Raw genomic sequence first — 15,650 nt, 5'->3', positions numbered from 1 at the left:
CCTAACCCAGGTTGGACTGCTCTAGCCTGGGTTAGGCTGCTCATGAGAATAGCCTTAATGCAGGGTTTCTTAACCTTGGGCCCCCAGATGTTGTTGGACTACAACTCCCATCATCCTTAGCCACAAAGGCCATGTCTGGGGATGATGGGAGTTGTAGTCCAACAACATCTGGGGGCCCAAGGTTAAGAAACCCTGCCTTAATGTGTTGCACTTCATATTTCCCAGTAATATCTGGTGTGCTACAATTTGCATAGCACTGGGTTCAGCCCTACTAGCTTTGGTCAACATCACCTCTGGCTCAGGTATATATCTATTTATTTATTATTATCTCTTTGTCTTATTTACATATCGCCCTTTATAAATCTCAGGGCAATTTACAATCTTGAGTTGTGCACTCCTGGTGTAAAATGTGGTAGCTCTACCCACACACCTGGACACCTGTCATGTCACAACCTTTCTTCCAACATCTGGCATTCATTCCTGTTAATCCACTGGAAAGTTGCGGTACTTGTTCAATTTTTCAGAAGTTAGGGGGTACTTGCTACTTAAAAGGATGAGAAACTTTGGGTGTCATCTAGATGAAGTTACTTGGTAGTACTATGGAGGAGTCACTAAGAACATAAGAACAGCCCTGCTGGATCAGGCCCAAGGCCCATCTAATCCAGCATCTTGTTTCACACAGTGGCCCACCAGATGCCACTGGAAGCCTTAGGCAGGAGTTGAGGGCATGCCCTCCCTCCTGCTGTTACTCCCCTGAAACTGGTACTCAGAAGCATCCTGCTTTTGAGGCTGGAGGTAGCCTATAGCCCTCCATGAGGTTATCCAAACCCCTCTTAAAGCCATCTAGGTTGTTGGCTGTCACCACACCTTGTGGCAGAGAATTCCACAAGTTGGGATTCAAGTTCCACTCTAAAGGACTACTTAATTTCAGCAGGACTATTCAGGAGTACTTCAGTCTGAATGTCAGCCAGGGTTTAGACTCCTGAACTGAACCTCTCTGTAGAGCAGGGCTGCTCAGCTTCAGCCCACCTGCAGATGTTGGCCTACAACTCCCATAATTCCTGGCTATTGTCCACTGTGACTGGGGATTATGGGAGTTGTAGTCCAAAAACAGCTGGGGGGCCTAAGTTGAGCAGGCCTGCTGTAGAGGCAGATAGTAGTATGGCTTATTTTAGCCCTTGGTAAGGTCATCAATCAAGAATCAACAAGAAGGAAAAGAAAAACTGAACCTAGGAAAGTGCTTTAAATATTCAGTTGTTCAAAAGTTACAGGCCCTCTTATCTGCCCCTCACATCCAACTTTGCTCTGAAAATAGTCAGCGATAAATCAGAATGTTTACTGTCGATCATCCAAGAATGTTCAAGTGAATGATGCAACTAACGCTTCACAGACAGAGGACACGACATGAAGCCTAACTTCAGCTCTGCATACCAATCAGTCACATTCCTCCCCTTCGCCACCCTTCCACAGCCCCAAGCAAGTAGATGCAGAAGCTCTTAGATAGCCACAGGAATGTCTTGCTTCTGAATGCAAATATCTGCTGTGGAAAATGTAGGCGAACAAATCAGGTGAGAATCGAAATTTATTTGTCATCGGCTCCTGCTGGACTGGAATTTGCAAAGTGTATTGACCTTTTTTCCTACTGCTCAGGGGCGTAGCTATAATAGGGCAAGGGGAGACAGTTGTCTGGGGGCCCACTGCCTTGGGGGGCCCCCAGAGGCAAGTCACATGACTGACTCCCCCAGCCGTGCACCTGCCCGGGCCTCCTTCAGTTGTATTCATCCTCCGAAATTGATGTGAGTGTTAAGACATGGAGCTACCAGAACAAAGTGTCTTTCTCTAGTACTATTAAATGACTTGCATCACCCACAATTTACAAAATCTTACTATGCTTTTTGTTACCACTATTCAGCCTCATTTAAGATTTCTTTACTTCATGAGCTGAGCTTCAGTGAGGTGGAGGCCCATTTTAAAATCTTGTCTCTGGGCCCACTCCAACCTTGCTACGCCTCTGCTACTGCTACAATTATACAGATGGGTTGTTATGTTTCTTCTTATTGCATTGTAGCAACCAGAGCCAAGTCACCACTGAAAAGCTTTTGTTACTTGCTTATGGCCACCTACCAAAAAGTGTGTCCAAAAGGCACTATAACTACTCAGATTACAACTCTCAATATCTCGTCCGGAAAATTCACGCACAGGTTGATTTGTCCTTGAGAGGGTCAATTTACACTTAAATGCAGCACCAGCATATACACACCAGAGTCTGCATGTTTGTAACAATGCAATGGACAAATACCAGCAAGCTGTGGTCAATCAGGGCTCCTGCTACATCATGACTATTACATATCTCCAAATGCGTAAACCATGTTCCCACTTCCCAATACTGATCCCAAGTACAAGGAGATCTATCCAGAAGAGAACACACATAGATTCCCAGGCAGTCTCCCATCCAGTCTTTGACCAGACCCATACTTGCTTAGCTTCAGTAAGGAATCACCGCATGTGCCTTCAGACCAATAGCACCTGCTCAACTCACCCATGGTAAATAGATTATTACAACCCAATCTTAGGTCTCCAATCACCTTGTAAAGGCAGTCCCAGATCTCCAGCTGCTTGTGGGTCCCCAGATGTTGGGTCCCCACAATTATCAAAAGTCATTGTGGCTGGGAATGATGGGAAATGCAGTCCAAGAATTGCACGGGGGGGGGGGCGTTGAACACCCCACCCCAATCCCTGACACCAGGTTGGAATCTGAGCCTACTACCTGGAAGACCTCAGAACCGGAGATTCTAAAACAGGCACTTACTGACGTACTGTAATACAGTGCATAATACAAGCCTAGCCTAGACACCAGTGCTGGCAATGAGAGAGGAGGAACTTGGTGGAGCAGAGGATGAGTGCTAGATTCCAAGCCTCTCAGCTCTCCAGGCAGAAAGGTGGAGCCTGGGAAGGGCAGATTCCACCTCTGGCCCTAACTGGATCAAACTGCTCACTTGGAACTCTACAAAGTTCTGCAATACTGACTCTCCTTGCCTTGCTGGCTCTTGGCTGTGGGCAGGACCCTCACAATTGCTTCCCCAGCTTTTAAAACACGTTATCCAAGAACTGTGCAGCTGCATGTAGAATCACAGGTTTAGAGGGAACCTAAAGCTGAGGTGCCCAGGGGAAGGGGCTTTTCTGTGCTGGCGCCCTGAGTTTGAAATGCTCACCGGGTACCTAGTTGACTGAGTTCTAGAGGCCAGGCTAAGACCTTTCTGTCCACTGCCGACTTTTATGTTTGAGTTAAGCTATTTGAGATTTAATATTCAGTTGTTTTACACAATTCGGAGAATTTTTAAAAAACCATTTTATTTCTGCTTTTTAATGTGTTTTATTTATTTGGTTGTTTTAACTGTTGGGAGCTGCCTTGATACATTACAGCAAATAATAAGGCAGGATATACATTTTTTAAAAAATTAAGCATCTCATTCAACCCCTGCTGCAGCATATTCCTTGACTCTACACAGCTCAGCCTACCCAATGCAGACCATAGAGATCAAGTGCACTGCAGAAAAGTGTCTGAAGTGCATATAGCTTCAGAATGAGCCAAGAAATTGAGTCCAGACTCCTACTACAGATCAGACACAACAGCATGGGCTAGAGTTGTGGTTGAAAGCACATGATAAAGTGCCCTGCTGAAGTTAAGCAGGACTGGTCAGTGCTCAAATGGGAGGCTACCTGGTAACCTTTTGTACACAGCCTTGAGCTCTGTGGAAGAAAGGCAGAAGTTTTGATGAAGTTAATTATAATGTTTTCTAAAGTTATTGACTTGCCATCTTCTGGCTTGCAGGTGCAGCAAAAGATGAAGTCTACAATGAAACTGATACAACATGTTAGATTCTTAGTTACTTATGACCACCTGGAAATCAAAGCACCATTTCATTATGCCTTTCTAACCTTGCCCTCAAAGCCTCCTTCAGCTGCCTCTTCACTTGGTTACTGATGCAAGACTTTTGATTACGAAGAACCTTTCACCCAGAATTTCATTGCAAGGTGACTGCCTACCTTTACAGAAGCCCTTTTGATATATTCTAGAAATCACTGGAAGGAGGTTAGGCAAAGTAAAGGAAGGTTTTGCACAGTAGACGCAATATAATTTAAATTATGACTGATCCACAACAATATGTTGTAAACCAACAAATAAGGAATGAAAGACAGCAATGGCGGGCGGGGGAGCAACCTGTGACTGCTCAATAAAGAGGCTGTATCACACTTGGCAAACAGATTCTAGAAAAATTGCACTTCAGTCTATGTACCACACACTGACAAATGCAAGTGTGTCCATTTCTCCCCATGTGCACACTTTAATAGCCCATCACCAAATGGATCTTTTTGCGACATGAGATTACAATTTTTTAATTGTAAACCGCCCTGAGCCATTTTGGAAGGGCAGGATAAAAACTGAATAAATAATAAATAATGTACAAATGTCCGTTCAGGACATGCAATGGCGTGCACAACTGGGTGTGTGTGTGTGCAGTTTCCTGTACTGAAACTCTCTCAATGTGGGGAAATTATCTTGTGACAAGTGGCCTTGATTCTCAGGGTAAATTTAGGCAATGACTACAGTTTCTACAAGTGATAATTAAAAAATCTGCAAAATCTCCCGTATGTGTGATGCTATCACATATCTGCTGCCTTGGACTGTTCTTCCTTAGGACATAAGAAGCAACAATATGTAGTGGTAGATCTGCAATAACTTACTCTGTGTAAGTGAGCAGTTATGATTGTGGCAGTTTATCATGTAAAAAAGCCACCCACCACCACCCTGAAAGTTATCAGGATATCCCACCCTGAGCAGTGCTGTGCATCTGATATGGAATCATGTCTGTCAATCTCCAACAGCAGCAGATTTTCCACATCACTACCAACCAGGTACAAAATCTAGCAATATTCAGCATTATTGTTGTCATGTTTACAGCAGCCCTGTATGGTAGACTTCTTATCCCTATATTGGTGGAGGAGTGAAAACTTAGAGGTCACTAAATAAGGTGAGATATTAACTTAGCACACCGCTCTCACTATAATCTGCTTTGCAACAGCACTGAGCAGAACGCATGCAGAAGGTTTCAGATTCAATCAACTCTCATTCTAGCAGGATAACTGGCTGCATCTTCATCTTTGGACACATCATGTCCAATGTCCTAGTAGGACAACTGGCTGCACAGTCAACCCCAGCACAGCAGCCCTCCAATGGCTGTTGTTGGTGTTACCTTATGTTTCTTTTTGGACTGTGAGCCCTTTGGGGATAGGGAACCATCTTTTCCTTTTTCTATGTAAATCACTCTGAGAACTATTTCTGATGAAAAGCAGTATATAAATAACAGTAACAAAACCAAGTAATGTTGTTGTTGCTGTTTTCTTCTTCCAGCTGGTCAGAAACTGTTCAGCTTCCTTTGGCATCCAGAAACCTCTGGCATTTGCAGTTTCAAATTTGCTGTACCTTAAAGGTTTTGTTTTTGTTTCAGAAAAAGTGTTCTTAAAAGGGCTGCCTGCCCTTTTTGGAGAAAAAAAGAAAAAATTAGCGCTGGTTTTTTTCTCTTGCTGATAGAACCCTGGAAACTCTGACTTTGAAATGATCTTGCGAGGAAGATTTGGCAGTGGCTGTGAGGATAGAGTGACCAATGCAGAAATAATGAGAAACCGAAACCTGAAGGTACATCACCAGGAAAGCCAAGGATGAGCGTGTGCATGACAGAAGATCGATGCACACTGAAGATGATGGAACGAGTTTCAATGAGGAGGAGGAGGAGAATGAATCAGGTCAAGTAGCTGGGTGCAGGATAGTTCAGAATAGTGTTTCCCAATATGCGGGGGGGGGGGCATGGATACTTGTAGGTAAGTGTACCTTATGGTTACATAGTGTGTATGCATCATGTATGTAAGCCCTTACACAGCACAATCAAAGAAGAATCACTCGCCTCTATCACACGTCTCCCTACTGAGAGGTGGTGAGAAGCCACCATGGACTTGATCTCCAGGTTAGTCAGAGTTGATATTTTTATTTCATGTTAATTTTAATTTATGTTTATTTCAAGTTATATTAGACATATATACTGTTGTTGTTATTGCTGCTGCTTTTTGTTTCTGGTCATGCACTGAAATAAAGTTACAACTACTACTGCTACTACTATTACTATTACTACTCCAGGCTAGTCAGAAAGAAAGCAGCACCTAAGTGCCCTCTATATTCCACTAGGGGAGAAGTGGGTGGGGCTATAGCTCAGAGACAGAGCACATGCTTTGCATGCCAAAGGTCCCAGATCCAGTCCCTGGCATCTCCAGGTAGAACCTGTCTGAAATCCTAACCATGACCAGTCAGTGTAGACAATACTGAGCTACATGGACCAATCACCTGACTCAGCAGAAGTCAGCCTATACACATCAGAAGCTGCCAAGTCCCACCGCATACCACAGGTGGCTCAGCATCGCCTTCATCACGGCAGGCATCTAAATCAATGTTGGAGGTGTTGCACAAGAGTCGTCCTGTGCTAATACAGAAAGTTGTCCAGTTGCATTTCCATAACACTATAGCCATTATTTATAGTGGCCATAGCATCATGGGAGCACAATAGCACAATTTTCTGTATAAGCAAAAGACCACTCTTGCGCGAGACCTCCAACATTGCTTTAGACACCCTCAGTGGTGCGGAAAGTACTAAACTGTGGGACAGGTCAGTTACTAAGCTTATTATGGATGCAGCACGAGAGCTGAGATGTGCATTCAGAGATGCTCTGGACTACCACAGGGGATCCTGGATTACATCTCTCAGTTGATACACTGCAGCCACATCCTTCTATTGGAGTTCAGGCTGATGCTTCTCTTGGTTCTCTTATACTTTGGGCTACACATCATGGGAGTGCACCCCCAGATGGATCCACTAATTCATCTGGAAGGCACCTTATAGAGAAAGCCAGTAATGTTAGGAGTGGGAAGACCTTGGACGCTGGGTGACCGTAGGCCATTTCTAATCTACCTCACAGGGTCGTGGTGAAGATAAATATGGGTTGTTGGGAAGAACCATATTTGTCACTTTGAGTTTTGGGGAGGAAGGGCAGAATTAAAATGTTAGAAAAAGAAAAGAATTGTGTCCATAAAATAATATTTTGCCAATGGACCTAAATTTGTCCTAAAGAAATCAGTGGAATTTGCTAAACATGGTATGGTAACAAAATCTAGAATGAACACAGATAGATAGATATATCCTTCCTTCCGTCCATCTTTCCAGCCCACCTCATTGTAGGGAGTCAGGATCAGTAAAATGGAACATAAACATCAAAAATTGGTTTTAGACACTGCTTTCAGTTCTACAAATTACAGCAGCCCAAAGTATTAAGAAATATCTTAATCCTGATGAATAAAAGCCAACCCACATTGGAAACCCTTGCAATAGTTCTGATCGAGGCCACCTCCAGCCTCAGAGGCATGATGCCTCTAAATACCAGTTGCATGGAAGCAACATAAGAGAGAGGGCATGCCCTCGCCTGTTGCCTGTGGCTTCTCAGAGGCATCTGATGGGCGACTGTGTGAAATAGGATGCTGGACTAGATGGGTCTTTGGCCTGATCCAACAGGGCTGTTCTTATGTTCTGCAGCATTGTTCTAACATGTGCTCATGTGGCATCTGTCTGTTTTTAAAAACTAAATAATACAATGACATTTTTATTGGCCTGATAATATCCATAGATCTTCAACGGGTTTTAGAGAACAATTACTCAGTATTTTCTCTTCTTAATCGGTATCAGATGTTTAAACCATTTCCATTATTGTAGAATTATCTTGTTTTATGAGACAGCTTGAAAACACTGTTGAATGTGATTATGTGAGCATTAAACATAGCCTGAACTTATCATGCTTACCCCAAAACAAACAAAAACCACACACAAGAGGAGTGGGGGTGGGGAGGGGGAGAGGCAAAAGAAAATGTATGCCACAGATCTAGATTTCGAAGAAAGATATTCTATATGGAGTCTTTAGGGCAGAACAAGGAACACAAGGGGTTGCCACCAAAAATGGCAGCCCTCTCTTGAGTTCTCCCTCCTGCTTTGTAATGTTTACTATAACATAGCCCATATCCTGATGGTGTGTGGGTTCCTGTCTCAGGTACTAATGTTGTGAGACAGGGAAATATACAGTGTCACGACATCAAGACATGGACTAAGTTGTACTAGACTGTCAGGTCTCAGAAAGAGGCCTGGGAGTAGGATTCCAGGATCCAGGAGGAGCAGGCTGTCACCTCATGTATGTACGAAGCAGGTGGTATAACAGGGACTGGTGACTGGTCCAAAACAGAAAGAGCTAATGGCCACTGGAGGGGGCCATGCCTCCGTTACACTGTAGAACAGATTCAAGTCCATTAAAATGATTTTAAGTTGGGGTGAGCACAAGACAGATTGGGATCTACTGGCAGATCAAAATAATATGCTGTAGATCAGCAGAGGGCTTCAGACTCCAAATAGTTTAACAGCAACCACAAGTGAAAGGCCCTTCCCCTCCTGAAATCAGTCTGGCTGAAAACAGCTCGGGTCTTGAGGAAAAACCAGTGGTGGCATTTTGTGCAAAAGGACTGTGAGCTCAGTTCTGGTACTATGAACAAGTTCCTGGACGGAGCATGTGCTCACAACACATCCCTGGGCTGGTTTGGACAAGATTCTTTAACTGGCCGGACCACATGATATGTACATTATATGCTGGGGCATAGCAAGGTTGGAATGGGCCCAGAGACAAGATTTTAATTATTTTTTTAAAGGTTTTGTAAATTGTGGATGATGCAAGTCATTTAATGGTACTAGAGAAAGACCTGCTGTTCTGGTAGCTCCAGCTTAACACTTACATCAATTCTGGAGCATGAATACAACTGAAGGAAGCCCAGGTGGGTGCGCGGCTTGGGGAGTCAGTCATGTGACTTGCCTCTACCCCCCCAAGGCAGTGGTCCCCCAGACAACTGTCTCCCCTTGCCCTATTATAGTTACGCCCCTGATGATATGTGCACCATGAGCACATGCGGCCTCCCCCCACACCCCCAGCATTTCAAGGTGCCTTTCTCTAATTGTGTGGGGAGGTTTCCCACTGCAGTTAGGAAAAGGCACCTTGATACACTGGGCGGTGGGGAGGATATGTGCACTGACAGCAGGCACACGTCTTTATCATGTGCAGTTGAAACAGTCACAGGGGTACTGCTCAAATCAGCCCCATTTCTTAATTCTTAAGAATATGTCTACACCCTGAGCCATTAGTCTGCACCTAGCTCGAGCTGATGGACCTTGGGGTTCAAGTAATAAACCAAGCAGATTCTGCAAACCTGAAGTCTTTCCATCCTGGATTTAAATAATCAGAATTAAACATAAATCAATTTAAAATCTATTTTTCCATTTGCTCTTCAGATACTTCCACAACAGAAATATATTCTAACTGGTTGATAAGCAGTCATGAAAACTTGTCAGGCTTACAACTAAATAAGTATTTTATATTACCAGGAAGGGTAATCAAAACTTTTGCTCATGAAGTCCAAATGCCATTTGTAGTGTGGTATTTTATCCGTTTGGTGCCAACAGACAAGCCAGCTCAGTAATACTGCAGAAGCTTGGGTCTATGATGAGAAAACATGCATTCGAGGCAAAAGAAAGAAATGAGGCCCAGGAAGATTCTGAATTTTTAATGGGGATTTGAACTTTAAATCACTTGACTAAATTCAGTAAATCTTTATATGTTTTAGCAATTCAACTATAAAACAGAGATGGGAGCATGGGAAAACTAGGTGTTACACTAGAGCTGAGCTCTCATGTGTAAACATCCATGCAATTCTGTCTCTCAGGATCAGAGAGGATTAATCCTCAGATAGATATTGCTGCCAAATGAAAAGAGGGGATATTCATATTTCGTGATTTGCAAGTCTTCCTTCATTTGCATTCAAATTCAAGTCATTTATTTGTTGAAAAGATGTTTCACTGTAACACATTCCATATTTAACATTCCCCTTCTAAAAACCTAATTTAACCTTCCCCAAACTCAACAACAAGCGGAGGCAAAAAGGAACTGTGGTGAATTAAAATTCTCAACATCCTGACTCTTCTTGTGATAGCAATCTCTGGTGGAGGCAACATCTGCTACCGCAGAGGGCTAATGGGAACAACATGGGGACAGGTGTTTGCTCAGTTACAGTACATACTTTGCATGTAAAAGGTCTCAGGTTCTACCCTGGCATCTCCAGAGCTCAAAAGGACCCATGCAGTGAGTGGCAAGACTGGAGCAGGACCTAGGACAAAAAGTGAAGATGGACCCCTGTTCCTCCACCTTCCTCTTCATAAAGGCACAAGACAGAGAGCAAAGAGCAAGCTGTCACCCAGTTGGTGGAGTCCCCTTCCCTCAGAGGCCCACAATTTGTCCTCCTCCCCCTGGCTCAATTATAGCTACACCCCTGGACCCATGTCTGAAATCCTGGAGAGCCACTGCCTGTCACTGTAGACCAGGGTTCTCGACAGTGGTTTCCTAGATCAGGGATTCTCAACGTTGGGTCCCCAGATATTATTGGACTTCAACTCCCATCATCCCCAGCCCCAGTGGCCTTTAGTTGGGGATTATGGGAGCTGAAGTCTAATAAAATCTGGGGACCCAACACTGAGAACCCCTAGATGATGTTGGACTACAACTTCCATGATCTCCAGGTACAATGGCCAAAGGCCAACAGTCATTGTGGCTAGGGACAGCATTCCCTGGCCTCTGGAGTTCCATGCTGCACCACCAAGCAGTGCAGATTGTCTGGGAGTGCAGTCTGCACTGCATTCCCAGCTATATTACAGTGATCATCTGGGGTGGGGAGAGGTGAGTTCAACCAGCCTTCCCCATCCCACCCCCATTACTCTCTTCCATCTTCTGGTCATCCAAGCTGCCTGCCTTTAGTTCCTGCCATTCATAAGAACTCATCCATAGCTCAGAGCAGTAGACAGTAATCCACTCCATTTCAGCACCTGCTTAAAATGAGCACCTAATTGAAAAATGTCAATTAGTTCCACTGAGATGTCCTTGCTTGCTAATTATTTGGAGCTGCTTTTGTCCCAACTTCAACTGACTTAACACCCACCCCTTCATAAGGACAGACTCTTGCTTTCAGGGCTGGGAGGGTGTTCTTATCCAGTGTCTAATATACCAAGTCATCCAAGGAAACATCAGGTCCGAGCGTGCTCCAGAGGAGATGAGCAATCTTTGTGATTCTTTGTGCCATTTCCCATGCCCGCTGCACTGAGCAGTGGTGAGTGCATTATGTGTCATGCTCACCTTGAGGTATCTGGCAATTCAACAGCAACATTGGCAGGTTTTCCTCAACCACAGAGTGCACAGTGGGGGAGAAGCAGTTTCCAACGTCTATCTGTCCTGAGGGTCTACTGCCTTGCTCATCACTTGCAACCTGAGACCCTGAAATTACCTTCCACCTGGCAATGCAAAATGAAGCAAAGAAAGCTTGCTGCTGCTGGTTTTCTGAGCTTTAGTATATTCACAGCAGCAGCTATAATTTGGCCATTAGTGCCTTATAACAAAACAGATGGCTACTGAAAATGACTCCTGGATCAAGCTCTGTGGTCCCTCGTCAGTCAAACAGGAGTTAGCTGAGCAGAACAGGTATAATCTCAATTAATGCACCACCCAAAAGTGACTAAAAGTTTTGATTATTGAATACATTGAAGGGTGGGAAGAAAACCACTACTAAACAAGATTATTTGAAAGCCGTCTTCCTATATTTCAACGGAGCATGCTTCCAGGTGAGTGAAGTCATCTATCTATCTATCTAATTCTCTTAGATGTACCTGTCGCTAATCCCATGCATGGCAGCTCTCAAGAGATTGCGAGTGAGGGGAGGGAGGGGAGGGGGAGAGGAAAGTGACAACGGAGAAGATAAGGTGAACAGCCAGGTGACCAGTCCGGCCGGCAGGGAGAGAAAGTGGCAGCCAGTCCAGCTGGCAGGGAGAGAAAATGGTAGCCAGGCTGGGTAACCAGGCCAGCTGGCTGGGGGGGGGGAGAAAGCGGCGGCCCAGCCGGCTGGTTGTGGGGAGAGAAAGCAGCAGCCAGGCCAGCCAGCAAGGGGACAGAAAGCCATCTGGCTGGGAAAGAAAGCGGCAGCCAGGCCGGTTGGCAGGGAGAGAAAGCAGCGGCCCAGCTGGCCAGCTGGCGGGGCAGGGGGGGAAGAAAGCGGCAGCCCAGCCGGCCAGGGTGGGGGAAGAAAGCGGCTGCCCAGCCGGCCAGGGTGGGGGAGAGAAAGGGGCAGCCGGCGGGTGGGAGAAAAAGAAGGAGTGGGGCCGAGAAGAATGGAGGTGCAGAAGCAGATGCTAGTTTAACTTAAGACACTATGTTCAAGTCTCAATCTGCTTCCATCAGAGTCCAATGTGTACCTCCATTCAGATGCCTGTACACATGTAAAGGCTGTTCAAGTGCAGCCTAACCCAGTCTACGCAGATCCATGTGAGAACCGCCGGGATGGGGCTCGATCCCGGTGGGGCAGCTCCGCCTAGTCCAGTTTTAAAACCCAGCTCTTAGCCAGGGTTAAGGCTCGAGTGAGCCCTTAACCCAGGCTCTGGGATTGTGTGTTCACTGGAGCTATGTTTAGCCCCAGCCAACACAGAGATGGGCACAAAGAGTGCCCGTTTCTTTGAAGAATCCCCCAATGCATCACGCATGTCACAAAGTGCCTTGTGGAATGCCCAGAGGCTGGGAAGCATCATCCTGGCCTCTGGAGCTGCGCGCTGCAGGCAAGTAGCGCTACTTGTCTGGGAGCCAGTGTTCCCTCTAACAAGGAAGTTATACCCAGATTCTGTTGACTACAACCCCCATCATCCATAGCTGCAATAGCCTTTGCTTGGGGATTATGGGAGTTGTAGTCAAAAACATCTGGGAATCCCTGTTAGAGGGAACACTGCGGGGAGAGTGGTCCGCGCTTCCAGAGACAAGCCATCACTTCTCGGGGGGGGGGAGGTAAGCTTAACCAGCCTTCTCCCCCCCCATCCAATCATGTGAATGACCTATCGGACATGTTTATGTGAATGACTGTATTGCATTTATTTTAAAAGTGAACCTGGATACAGCCCCATGAAATGCAGGATACAAACAGGAAGTGGGTGCATTCAACATAATAGACCTCTTCTGATGTTGTTAGGATGATGTTCTCAGGTACTCTGTCCAAAGCAGGAACAGAATCCCGCCCTGACAATGTGTCTATCATTTCCCTCACTCTCCCTCCTGCCCCACTCATGCTTATAGTGTTCATCTGAAGAGGCGATGGCTGTAAGCGTGATGGAAGGCACTTCCATGAGTGGGAGGCTCGGGGATTGAAGTCTCCTAATCACAGAAGCACCTTCTATCATGCTTACAGCCTTCGCCTCTTCAGACGGAGCCTGTAAGCGTGACAGACCCACCTGGCAGGGGAGAGTGGTCAAGCCGATTCACCATCAAACAACTGCTTTGGTTTGGCTCAATCACAAGTCGAACTTCCCGGACCAGCTCGGGGGTTCAGAAAAAAAATTTTTTTAAACAAAACTTACCACCTGGTCCGGCAGCCTCCAGGGGTGCTTCCTTGGGGGGAGTTTCCAATGCTCCCCACTCCCCATGCCAACCTTCCCCAGGTTTTTTAGAGCCAGTTCAGTCCGTTAGGCCTTTTTGGCCCTCTGCCTGCTCGCGGCAGCCATTTTGAAGACCACCATGTGTGTGTGCACTGGCCATTTGTGTGTCCAGGTCATGAGTGTGTCCCACTAATAAATTGGTGGGATGCCGGTGTGGGGAGCGGAGACCATCAGACACACACCTCCGCGGCCAAGGCAGAACCTCACCCCCCGAGGCTGCTGGACCAGGCAGTAAGTTTTTGTTGTTGTTTTCACACACACACACACACACACACACACACACACACACACACACACACCCTCGAGCCAGGCCTAAACCAGTTTGTCCTCGAGTCCAACTGGGGCCTGGCTCGATGTGCATGTAACAGAACCGGGCCCAGTCCAGTTCAGGTCCGGTTCAATTTGAACCAAACAGGGCTTCTGGTTCTGTGCATACCCCAGAGTGATTGACGTGCCAAGCAGATTTCTTTCTCCTTTTTGGAGGCAGCACTTGAGTACAGCCTCTGTTTGATCACTCTGAATGAGGTTAATGTATGAATAACTGTACCTGTGTACAAATCTTTACCTATATACAGATTGTACGAGTGCTGAACATAATGTATGAATAGGTCTTCAATGGAATTACATTCTCTTCCTGGTCCAGGTGCCACTAGAGTGGGGACATTTTAAGCAGTTGGGTTTGACTTAGACCACATCTCTCCCCACACTGGCCACAGAAATGGGATGATGGTTTTTCCATCAAGATAGTAAATAAACAAATTAAATAATAATAAATAAATGGGCATTAGGAAGCTCATGAGCTATTAGTAGCTCCTGGGCTTATCTGAAGTAGCTTTCCAGGAGTTTGGACATGCTTCTCCTTCCCTTACCTTCCAGTCAGTACTGCAAATCTGGTTGTTATTATTATTATTATTATTATTACATTTATATCCCACTCTTCCTCCAAGGAGCCCAGAGCGGTGTACTACATACTTGAGTTTCTCTTTCACGACAACCCTATGAAGTAGGTTAGGCTGAGGGAGAAGTGACTGGCCCAGAGTCACCCAGCTAGTTTCAGGGCTGAACTCGGGTCTCCCCAGTCCTAGTCTAGCACTCTAACCACTACACCACACTGGCTGGCTGAGTGGAGACATGGCCATGCAATTTTTAATCTTTCTTTGCATGCTCAGGGTTGCTTTTACTTTCTCTCCCATTAATTTCTTTTCAGGTCTTTCCATACAAAGCAGCCTTTCTTGCTCCCCTCTTATCCTGCAGCAAAATTATCCTGGATTCAGTTGTTTTGATGTTAACATTCCTGCCTCGAGGCAGTAATGGGCTGGATGAAGGATAACAAACTGAGACTGAACCCAAACAAGACAGAGGTGCTTACTGTAGGAATCTGCAGTTTGGGAAAAGGGATAGATCTGCCAGTTCTGGATTGAGCTACACTAACCAGAAGGAACAGATCCACAGTTTGGAAGTACTTCTGGACCCAAATATCTTTGAAACCCGAGTTGGTGGGCAGGAGTGCTTTTTATCAGCTTCAGCTAGTTCCCCAATTGCGCCCTTTCCTGGACATGAGTGACCGTAAGACAGTGGTGCACATGCATTTAACCTCCACGCTTGACTACTGCCATGCACTCTACGTGGGGCTGCCTTTGTACATAGTCCAGAAACAGCAATTGGCGCAGAATGCTGCTGCCAGATTGGTTTTTGGGATGTCCCGAAGAGACCAGTTTACTCCAGTTTTAGTTTCTTGGCAAAGTACAAAGTGCTAGTTATTACCTATAAAGCCCTTAATGGCTTGAACCCAGGATATTTAAGAGAACGCCTTCTTCATTATAACCGCTACCTATTAAGATCTTCAGGGAAGGTTTGTCTGAGGGTTCCGCTGGCATGTCTGGCGATGACTCAAAGGAAAGCCTTCTCTGTAGTTGCCCCAGAGCTGTGGAACGCACTTCCTGTTGAGATCAGAGCTGCTCCATCTCAATCGGCTTTTATTTATTTATTTATTTACATTTC

The 15,650-nt window shown here is 45.6% G+C and overlaps 1 protein-coding gene and 1 long non-coding RNA gene across 11 annotated transcripts in view; one reads left to right on the top strand and one right to left on the bottom strand.

Annotated features, from left to right (window-relative positions):
• The window catches only part of LOC128350058 (uncharacterized), a 38,404-nt gene extending 32,235 nt beyond the window's left edge, over nucleotides 1–6,169 (top strand). Inside the window, exons 2-3 of the long non-coding RNA XR_008319141.1 lie at nucleotides 3,833–4,035; nucleotides 5,594–6,169. This is a non-coding gene — a long non-coding RNA (uncharacterized LOC128350058). The remainder of the gene's footprint in view (nucleotides 1–3,832; nucleotides 4,036–5,593) is intronic.
• Nucleotides 1–15,650, bottom strand: part of LOC128350055 (multiple epidermal growth factor-like domains protein 6) — a 339,846-nt gene that overhangs the window by 236,131 nt on the left and 88,065 nt on the right. The window lies entirely within an intron of this gene.

Source organism: Hemicordylus capensis, chromosome 3 (assembly GCF_027244095.1).
Source record: "Hemicordylus capensis ecotype Gifberg chromosome 3, rHemCap1.1.pri, whole genome shotgun sequence".
Lineage (NCBI taxonomy): Eukaryota > Metazoa > Chordata > Lepidosauria > Squamata > Cordylidae > Hemicordylus > Hemicordylus capensis.
The sequence above is the reverse complement of the archived record's forward strand: the minus strand, read 5'-3'. Positions and strand labels throughout refer to the sequence as shown.